Source organism: Vanellus vanellus (genome assembly GCF_965231255.1).
Source record: "Vanellus vanellus genome assembly, chromosome: 5".
NCBI classification, from domain to species: Eukaryota; Metazoa; Chordata; class Aves; order Charadriiformes; family Charadriidae; genus Vanellus; species Vanellus vanellus.
Genome location: NC_138910.1, coordinates 44,635,648 through 44,645,421, shown reverse-complemented (window position 1 = coordinate 44,645,421; position 9,774 = coordinate 44,635,648). Strand labels below are relative to the sequence as shown.

The 9,774-nt window shown below is 44.4% G+C and overlaps 1 long non-coding RNA gene across 1 annotated transcript; it reads left to right on the top strand.

The window, feature by feature from the left end:
• The first annotated feature begins 3,907 nt into the window (after positions 1–3,907).
• LOC309672671 lies at positions 3,908–5,836 on the top strand. Its single transcript, XR_014269251.1, has 3 exons — positions 3,908–3,997; positions 4,646–4,765; positions 5,774–5,836. It is a non-coding gene; the product is annotated as an uncharacterized lncRNA (long non-coding RNA).
• The last annotated feature ends 3,938 nt before the right edge of the window (positions 5,837–9,774 follow it).

Below are 9,774 nucleotides of genomic sequence, written 5' to 3'. Positions count from 1 at the left end.
AGCTGAGGGCTTGGGTAGGGTTTATATGACATACATATTCTAGCTGCTTGATATTGAATGCACCTCCTTCTGAAGACCACTGAGAAAAGTTCAATTTAAAACACAATGGTGATATTTGGCTCCAAGTAAGAACCTGCCCATTCTGACCTGAGGATTAGTCCGTTGATATTTTGCTCTAGCAGAGGAGGTTTCCATAATGCTATCCAGCTGAGCCTGCTCATACCGAGATATTGGCAAGTTGCTCTTTAGGCTATGAACTTCCAGGAATTTGTAGGTGGAAATCTGACTTGTATGCATTATCAGAGCCTGGTGATGGTGGTGGTGAATACATAGTGTGCTGCTCAAGCTGTGCTCTGCTAGCACTGGAACCTCAAGTTTAATAACAGCTTTGGAGTCAACTGGAGAGCAGCTATTGTTCTCAGGCCTTTTTCATGTATATATTACTTCAAGGTTTTCCCCTCCTTTCAGCTTAAGTACTTGGGGATAGAGGAATGAGGGAAGCAGGCTTCCAGTGCTGAATGTGTGTATCTTGGAGCAAATGTATTGGTTTATTTTGGTTTAAACAGCTTATTGCAAATGTGGAGTACCTGTGGCTTTTGTGATGACTTTTGTTTTCTTTTGGAAACATGTGGTCATCTTCCTATTATTTTATAGAATGCTTGCTATAGAAAAATTTCTAATACTGAAGAATTTAAAAGTAGTTAGACTCACCATGTTTTTCACTTCCTGATCTATTAGTCTATTCAGTAAGCAGCCTGATGAGAAGGAATCCAGAGTTTCCTCAGAGCTCCCTCTTGTCCTTCCCTCCTGAGACTGAAATTAAGGTAGCCCACAGTTCCGCACATCAGATCCATAAAGGGATTTAGGTATCCAAGTCCCAGCTCTAAATATAGTCTCCCAGCCTATCTCCAGAGACATTCAGTTTTCCCAGTGTCTTGTGTGCTGTAAAACACTGCTCTTAGTTACAGTTGAGTGCCCCCAAGATGTCTGGTCTGGGCATCTGTACGCATCTTCTCGGAGGAACCTGGCCAGAGAGGAGTTTGGAGAATTATGTAGTAGTGCTGTGATTCAGGTTTATGCACTCTTCTACCTAAGAGAAGATGGCAAGATTGTTCCTCTTTGGACCATAACACCCTAAATGAGTCTTCTGTACAGCTTTGACAGAAGGTCAGGGAGAAAGCCGAATTCAAGGGTAAATGTGAAGTAGGTAGGGGTCCAGCACTTTGAAGGGTGGCTGACAAGGAGGTTTTTTGCTTTGTTGCTGGAGGCATTTTTCATATAGGAGGTATTATTGCTGCTTGTGATGGATGGCAGTGAGTATTAATTTTATAGCACAGACTTTGTGAAGTAGTTGCTAGTGCCCTGTGAAGGTGGCCTCGCAATTCATTTATGAGAGTTATCTCAATTAGTCCTGCAAAAAATGGAGTACTGGTTGCTTACTGATGCTGGGCAAACAATGTGACGGCCTATGGCAACTCCTGGGGCTGGGTGACATGCTAACTGCCCATTTGTATATTTTCAACTGTTGTCCCTTGTTGAGAGCTGAAACCCTCCAGAGGGGCTTTTATTGCTGGGAGAGTGGCAGAGTTCCCTGGGTCTGCGTGTGCTGGTATCCTCAAGGAGACCCAGTTTTTAGCACAGCTCTGTTGCACAGTGGATGCAGACACCCTGTAACAAAGGAGCAAACCCTGAGTGTTTTCAGGGAGGAACATAATAAGCCAATCTGGCACAGCGCTTTTGTAAGACTGGCAAGTCAACCCTGACAATGTAAATAACTCTTCGGGGTGAAATGTTGCTTTTCAGCTTCAGAAATCTGCTGCCAAACTCTCTGCCAAAGCGTAGCATGAATGAGGTGCCCTATATTTTCTTGATCTCCTGTTCCGCCCCTCTTCTGCAAAAGGGAGATAACTGCAAGCTTTGCAGGGCCGGCCCTTGGTCTGTGGATCTGGGAGCCTTGGTGCTTGATGTGTTCTGCAGGCAGAGCTGCCATGAGAACAGGAGATCTAGGAGCCCTCCACTGGCCACACAGCACTTCTCAAAGCGATTTCAATTAGGAGATGGAACGGGAGTTGAAGCCATGGCTGCCGCAATAGCAGTGAAGCCCTGAGAGAGCCCCAGACTCATCTCCAGATGCCTCCTGGAAGGATCCTCCAGGGACTTGTGCAAGATCTGCTGGGGAGGAGGGGGAGTGGGGCAGTTGCTTCCCGGGGTTAATGTCAGCCTTCACAAATCCTCTGCCACCCCCAGCTCCTCTGTGTGCACTCAGGCTCTTGGCTCTGAAGTTTGGGAATGCTGGCCTCTAACTTTTGACCTCCCACAAAACTCTAATTCCAAGAAACAATGCCCTAAATCTGCTTGCAATGACAGCTTGCTGATTCCTACAGCATGGCTTGTTAAAAGATCTGAATCTACTAATAGGAATTGGCCTGATAAAAGTGACTTTTTTTACCTCCCCACTTAACAGCTATATGCAGCCCGGGGAATCTAGAAATTAAATTGGCTTTTTTCCAAGCCTCTTCTATGCAACAGAAATGGGACCCCTGCAGTGCAGTGCAGTGTTTCCAATTATATTTTGGGGCATGTTGCTAATTTTTGGCAGACAGAATGAAACAGGCCAGGCAAATGGCAGGTGGCAGGCTGTTTTCATATTTTACCAGGAGCATGGGAGAAGGGAGAGGGGAGAAGGATCTGAGCTCTCTGCCAAGAAATGTGACCTCGTGCTAGTGTGAGCAGAACAGTTTTGGCACGTGCCCGAGGATGGAGGGCTGGGCAGGGATGGCTGGGCCCATTTACATCCTCTCCCACTGGGAACACACATGCATGCAAGCAGGACTAAAATAAACACACTTGGGCAACAGCAGCCTCCAGGTCTGGACTTGCGCACCTCTTGGTTGTGCATAGCTCCACCAACACTAGTCAGCGTCACAGGGCACACTCAGGATGCCAGTGTCATCTGCGGAGTCGTGCTCCACCTCTGTGCTGTTACGTCTCTCTCTCCTCTGCCTTCGCCACATAGTAAAAAAAAAAATTGGCTTTTGTTCATTCATTTATTCATAACACAGCTAATGGATTCAAGATGGCACTGTCTCCAGAGGGCCTGGATGATTATTCAAAGCTATTACACAATCTGCATCTATGTGCATGCATATGTGGAGTGAGTGTATTAATAACCAGAAGCTAATACCTAGGATCTGCATATATTCCAATGTGTCTTCCCCCCTCAGGACAGTGGCATGGTGACATGAATTTTAGGAGTCAGAAATGTTGCTGTGTTTGAAAAGAGCAGTCAGAGCTGGTCTGTGTTCACATGGACCAGGAGCAAAGTGCCTGCCTGGCCCCAGTAATATGCCAGCCCAAGAGGACTCCAGAGGGGAAAAGCACCAAGACTCAGCATGGAGGTTTCAGGATGCTTAATTTAGAAAATAAATCCAAAAAACAAATTGTGAAAGCCATGAAAGAAGGTTCTGAGATATCTTATTGCAGGTCAATCCGAAGCTTTTCTTTAGCTGGGTTTACACTGAGGCTTGGGGATATGAATTTTGTTACAATTGCTGGATTTTGTTATACAGCCATTAATTCACTGGAGAAAAAACAGAAGTGTCTCCTTCTGAAAAGACTGAAAATTTTCAGACTAGAGATGGGAAAAGATTTTCCTGTAGAGGAAAAACATTGGTGAAGTGGGTGTGATGTTGCTAAGCATTTTGTTTTGGTGGAATTGCATCTTTTGTAGGGTACTGGACATACTGGAGGTTTTATTTCAAGCCGTCTTTGCTGCTGTGAGGACAGCAGTAGTATATTATTGGCAGAATTTAGTCACAAATAGGAGATAATTTTTCTACTAATATAAACATTTTTTTTCTCTACAGTTATTATTCATTTCTTTAATTTGCAGTTATTCAGATATTTTCCATGACTTAAATTGTCAGAAGTCTTCAGCTGATGGAGTGTCATGGTGACAAAGAGTATGAGCTCTGCCCCATACCATGAATTGTACGGGGTGAGTATAACGAGCCTTGTTTTCCTGTCTCAGCAGGAAAAACACTTTGTAGCTGTTTTGTTCGACGTTTTTGAACTGTTCTTGGGGGTCTGCAGGGATTGCAAAGCAGTGTGTTCCCACGGCTGCCTTCACCCATGCTTTGCCTTTGAGACACACCCCCTCCTAGCTGGTGCTATTTTACTCTTCCTGGCAGTGGAGGTACCCCAATAAGCAAGATCTCAACAGTTCAGCTCCACCCGTCACTCTGCCTCTTCAGACACTGACATTTTATCCTCGGCCTCCTTCTGCTGCTGCTGTTTTGCTGCAGGGACAAGCCCAGATATTTTTGGCACCAGTGCTGATGTTCTTGAAATGTCTTTCAGCTGATAGCAAGCCAGCTAGTTAGGGACTTAGAAGATCCTTAGTGACCTTATTTCAAAAGCAAATTGTCAGGGTTTCAACCTCTTAATTTGTTTTCTTGTAACCTGCCTGAAGCACCTGGAAATTGGGGCCTTGGTCATCTCAAATCTTGGCAGTGTGCTTTCAGGAGGAGGTACTGCTTGATGATGGTGGGATATTAGTAATGGATTGTTCCACTGCTAATGGGAATGTGGTTAATATATTGCAACCCTTATGTTAAACATTTTCTGATCATGTGTCTGAAATTAGATGACAAGCAAATTGCCATTACACCTTCTGTACAGCGATGGACTAAATGTAGCTCTTGGTTTCACTGGTGCAAGTTCAGAAATGCTCTATTGTCTCCATCTGAGGATGCTGGACAAGCAGGTTGGTTCGATGCTTTTTTTATCTGTTTCCTATAATCCATTTTCTGTCATTGCTGAGAAGCAGTGTTGGATTATTTGGCCTGTGCATGGTCCTCTGAAGGGAAGTCAGCCCCTTTATATGTTAGCATCTACCCTTGAAGAGCTGGAAACCTTGTGAAAATCCATGGCCCATCTGCTCTGGCTTTGATCAGGCAGGTCTGCATTTTATATCCACTCCATGCTGTGGCAAATCATGCTTGTGACAGTGGCAAATCTTCCTTTTCATGAGACTTCGTACCTGCGGTTGCAGGACTGAATGAGAGGTGAATGCACTGCACTCAACACCATTGATGCATGACTGTCCTTGGTGTCCTGGGCAGGCATCTATTCCCTCCTTTTGCCCCTGGGCAGGACCAAATTTACATAAGTAATTCCTGACAGATCTTTGTGGAGACTCCACACTCTTCCAAGTCATCATTTCCCAGTATGTTGTTGCCCTTCCCACTAAAGATTTTTCCTGAATGTTTAGCCTGGATTTTCTTTTTTTCTGTCATTGTGCAAAGACACAGAACGCTTAATGATTACATCTGAATTAACCCTACAGTCATTACATCTGAATTAGCCGCAAGACAAGGTGCCTTTCACCTGGAAACAGCAGTGCATGATGACGGGGGAAAATGCCAAATGCCATACCAGACCTGTTGAATCTGGTATATGGAGCCAAGTGGTTCTGTAGGGATGGGGTAATCTAACCCCCACCCCTGGCACACACACCTTGAGGTGTTATATTGGAATTTAGTCCAAAAGCTTGAAATCTTCCATCTGCCAATGTCAGTATGGTACTGGTGACCTTCAGACCTGTTCTGTCTACCCGCCCCTTTGCAGTAATGGAGAATTTAACATCATCAATCTTTATTAGCATACATGGAGCACTGACGAGCCTGATTCATCTTCTGCAGTGCTTACCAACCTACGAGATCCATTTGTGTTTCTTATCACTAACCACATACTTAATTTACTCTGATTCCAGAAATGGTGACCACTTACTTATAAAGTCTGTTTGATCCTGAGGCAACGCTCACTGCCACATGCCACTGAAGGCTTTTCCGTATTTCACTTACCTGTGCTGCTGTTGTTGGGAGGGCAATTCTGTCCCTGCAATGAGTCCTGTTACACGTCCGGACAGCATGGAGATTGCTGGACAGGATCAGGCTGCCAGTCTGTTCAGTCCCATTTCCTGTCTCTGACAGTGACCAGTGACTCTTTAGACTATCCACCCCAAGAAAGCCAGATCCTTATTCCTAATGAAAGTTATTCTAAATCCTGAAGGAAAAAATGAAAAAAGAGAAGTTCAGCAAACAATTAAATGTGAAGAGTGTTGTTAGAGCCGTGAATGGCCAACACAACTTCAAATGTGCCTTGGGCTGAGACACATTCCTTGTTTTCCTGCTTCACTTTGACTTGCAAAGATATAGCCCTAACACCTTGTTGTCTTCTACAAGCTGTCACACTATGATCTTTGCTCTTGAGGCCACTGGAATTCACTTGGGACTCTCAGGCACAATTCGATCTCCAAAAACCTCTGAATTCATTAGCTTGGCTGCCAAAAACATGATGCTGCACACAGTCTCTGCTTCCCAGCATCTTAATTCTCTCCCCCCCCCCCCAAACTTATTTCTGGAGTGAACATACCCAAATAGCAACACACTTACCCCAGTGCCTGTGACATGACCTGATGCCTTGTGGCACAGTGGAGATTGTGTTACATTTTCCTCAAGCAGCTGCCTGTACTGTCCATATAATATGTAAAGGCCATATAAAGGCAAGGTGCTTTGAAAATATTTTGGGAGAAGCAGTATATACTCCCAATTCCTCTATCTAGGAAGATCTTCATAGGGTAGGATGTATAGTATCTGTTCCCCAGTCCCCATGACTTGCAAATCTTTAGCAGTCTTGTAAAAGAAAATTAAAATTGGCTAACTCCCTACACATGGCTTTTTTTTTGTTTTTAGTTTTTTTGTTCGTTTGTTTTAAAAATTGTGATTAAAAATACAAAAATTTCAGGTCTGCTGTCTGTAAATTGTGTGCCTATGTTTACATTGGCATTTGAACTAGAATCAAGTTGTCTTCATTATGAACCAAAATGAGATGGGAGGGTGAGGAGAGGAATATACCACTGGAATGATAATAGCTAAGCAATTGCACGCTAATAAATTTAGGTGTTAATGTCTTGTTTTAGTGCTGTTTGGTTGCCATAGAGATGGGCCGCATGAACTAATGGTTTTGTTGTGAGAAGTTCAACACACATTTGCCAAATGTTCTGTTTCTCTAGTTACCTCTCTGTTTTTTCCCATGCCAGGGAGCAAATGGATTTGGAACAAAAGCCCTTCTGCCCTCCATGCGCTGAGAGTGAGGGGTCACTGGGAGAGAGGAACCCAGAAAACAGGGCTTGCTGCAGGTTCTGCAAAGCTACTAAAATAGACACAGGAAACATCAGGGAGCATCACTGTTTAGAGTGTAACCCTGTGAGGCTATTTTGGAAACTGGCATATGTATTTATAGCGTATATTCCACGAAAGGCTGTGAATTAATGTCAGTATGAACAGAACAAGCAAGAGGAGCGCTTACCTCAGTAAGCGGTGCAGGTAGAGATCGAGATGTCTCCCGCTGCTGAATAAGGAACTGCAGCATAGAACCCCTTTGCCCCCACCCCCATGGATCCACCAGGAAGAAAGCACGCCAGGGTAGATCTGTCTCACTTGCTGCATGAACTTGGTTCACCTCTGATTTGCACTGCTTGCTTATTCCTTCTGCCTGAGGCTCATCCAGGGCTAAAAACAGACCTCCGTGACTTGCGTCCTACCCTGCTGGGATGCTTGTGGTGAGCTGATGCTTCTGAGTTGGATGTTTCCATGTGATGACATCTGAGGTTTAGCAGCAGGCCATTTGGAGAGCCCTTCTGAATTCTGGGAGTGAATTTATCTAATACTCAGGACAGATCATAGCTTTTTGGATTTGCTTTTAAAGGCCCCAAAAGATTATTATCCTGTTCAGTACATTGCAGGCCAAAGAATACCAGTCGGATTGACTCCAAGATATGTGCAAGGGGCATCTGGTTTTCTAGAGCTTTACTTCTGGTGGAGGGGGCATATGCACCCATTTCACTCCTGAATAGAAAGTTTCCATTGCTCGGTTTAGCTGACGTACAGAATGTCTCATTAGGAAATTGTGTTTGTGCACAAACATTCATCATGAGCATTTTTCTTTTGATAGACTGAAAAATAAAATAAATAGGTGATTATTGTTTAGAACAATGACTTCCCTGTTCCTGTTTTGTGATAAATCTCATCTCAGATTTGTTTACAAAGTAGTATTTTTACTTTAAAGTTGGAGTCTCTCTCTGTCAAATCATCCAGCTGCAAGCAGCCAAAAGAGGCCCTGACTCATTCATCTCTGCTGCAAAGGCAACAGCATTCCAGGGAGTTGTGGAGTGTTTCAGGAGAAGCGTGCACTGGGACTAGCGCTGTGGCATGGGGAAGGTGATGGAGGAGGCAAAGGAACTGCTGCCAGGCAAGTGGCCTTTCAGGGAGGAGGAAACCTATGAGATGTTGCTTTCGTGGGTCTCTAACACCCATTTGAATGTCCTCTGATGGTAGCTGGGAGATACCTGTCATTAAAGGGGAAAGAAGCCCATCCAGCTATGAGTGGTCCTCTTGGGAATTTGTACTTAGCCTCAGATCTATGTATCTTTTTACCTAGAAGTTCCTGAAAATGCACTGCTGGCATTTATTTTTGTCAAACCCTCCTCACTCACAGCACCAATGTGCACTTTCTCTCATTTAAAAAGGAAAAAAAGCAAAATCCAAAGCTCTGAACAAATTTTTATTTTTCAAAGCAAAATATTTGGCAGCTGCCAAGCACTAAGCTGAAAGGTTTGTTGCCAAAATATTCTTTTCCAAAGCCTCCCTTTTTAAGTTAGTGCTTGTTTAAAAAAAAAAAAAGGCATTTTTTTTGCAGAAAAATATCTGCGTAATTTCTTATGCTATGCTTATCACAGCATGTCTCGAAAGCTTTATCCAAAATGAAAATGTGTCTTGTTTTAAAAGCTATTTCCTCCTATCTGAAAATGTTGCTGATTTTTGTCCATATTTGGGGCGTGTTTTTGCGGTGGGGAAGCTTTTCCATATCTCCTGGCAAAGATCAGTGCATTTTGATAATAGGACAAGTGATTCAGTAATTGATGGTAGGTGATGGGATAGAGTTTTGCCTTATCCTGCCCTTTGGCTGCTCTTGGAGCATTTCAATTTGTTATTCAGCTCTGTGACTGCCTTCCACAGTCTCAGTGAGAAAGACACACCACCCAAAGCAATGCCTGAGCTGGCAGCTGCTGCCGGTGCCCCTTGTAGGATGCCCACACTGACCATGAGTCTTCTCAGTGCCACACCATGCTGGAGCAGGGAGTTACCAACCTGAACAGCCCCATCAAATAATCAGTTCAGCATTAACAATGAACAGTCAACCAGGGAGCAAGCACAATATTTAAAGAACAAAGAGCAGGTGCAGATATGGCTGATAGCAAAATAAACTGTGGGTTGTGTTAACTGCTGCTGGGTGATCTCACAGGTTGTATAGTTATTCTGGCTGTGTCTGCAGGCAAAGGTTTTGGATAGAGACAGGGAGTCTAATGACCAGGGCCTTTCGAGAGAGCTGGGGATGGGATGATGCCAGCCACAGGGGAACTTGCTGCCTGGTGGCATGCCTATAACCTGGACGAGTGAGTAGACCCAAGGCCAGCACAAACTGAACTCCACTCTCAGTTTGGGAGCATGCACACACAGCAACGGTAGCATTGAGTGACTCAGCTGGCAAGACTTGCAAGGCAGAGAACTTGCAGAAGGACCTTGGACTGGAAACCTTCTGGGGACAAATGCTGTGGCTGTGCCCTGCTCTGAGCATGCTGTGGCAAATTGGGACTTGAAGATGCGTTGTGCTGGACTCAGTCTGTGTTCCCTTGATGTGCTGGGCTGCAGA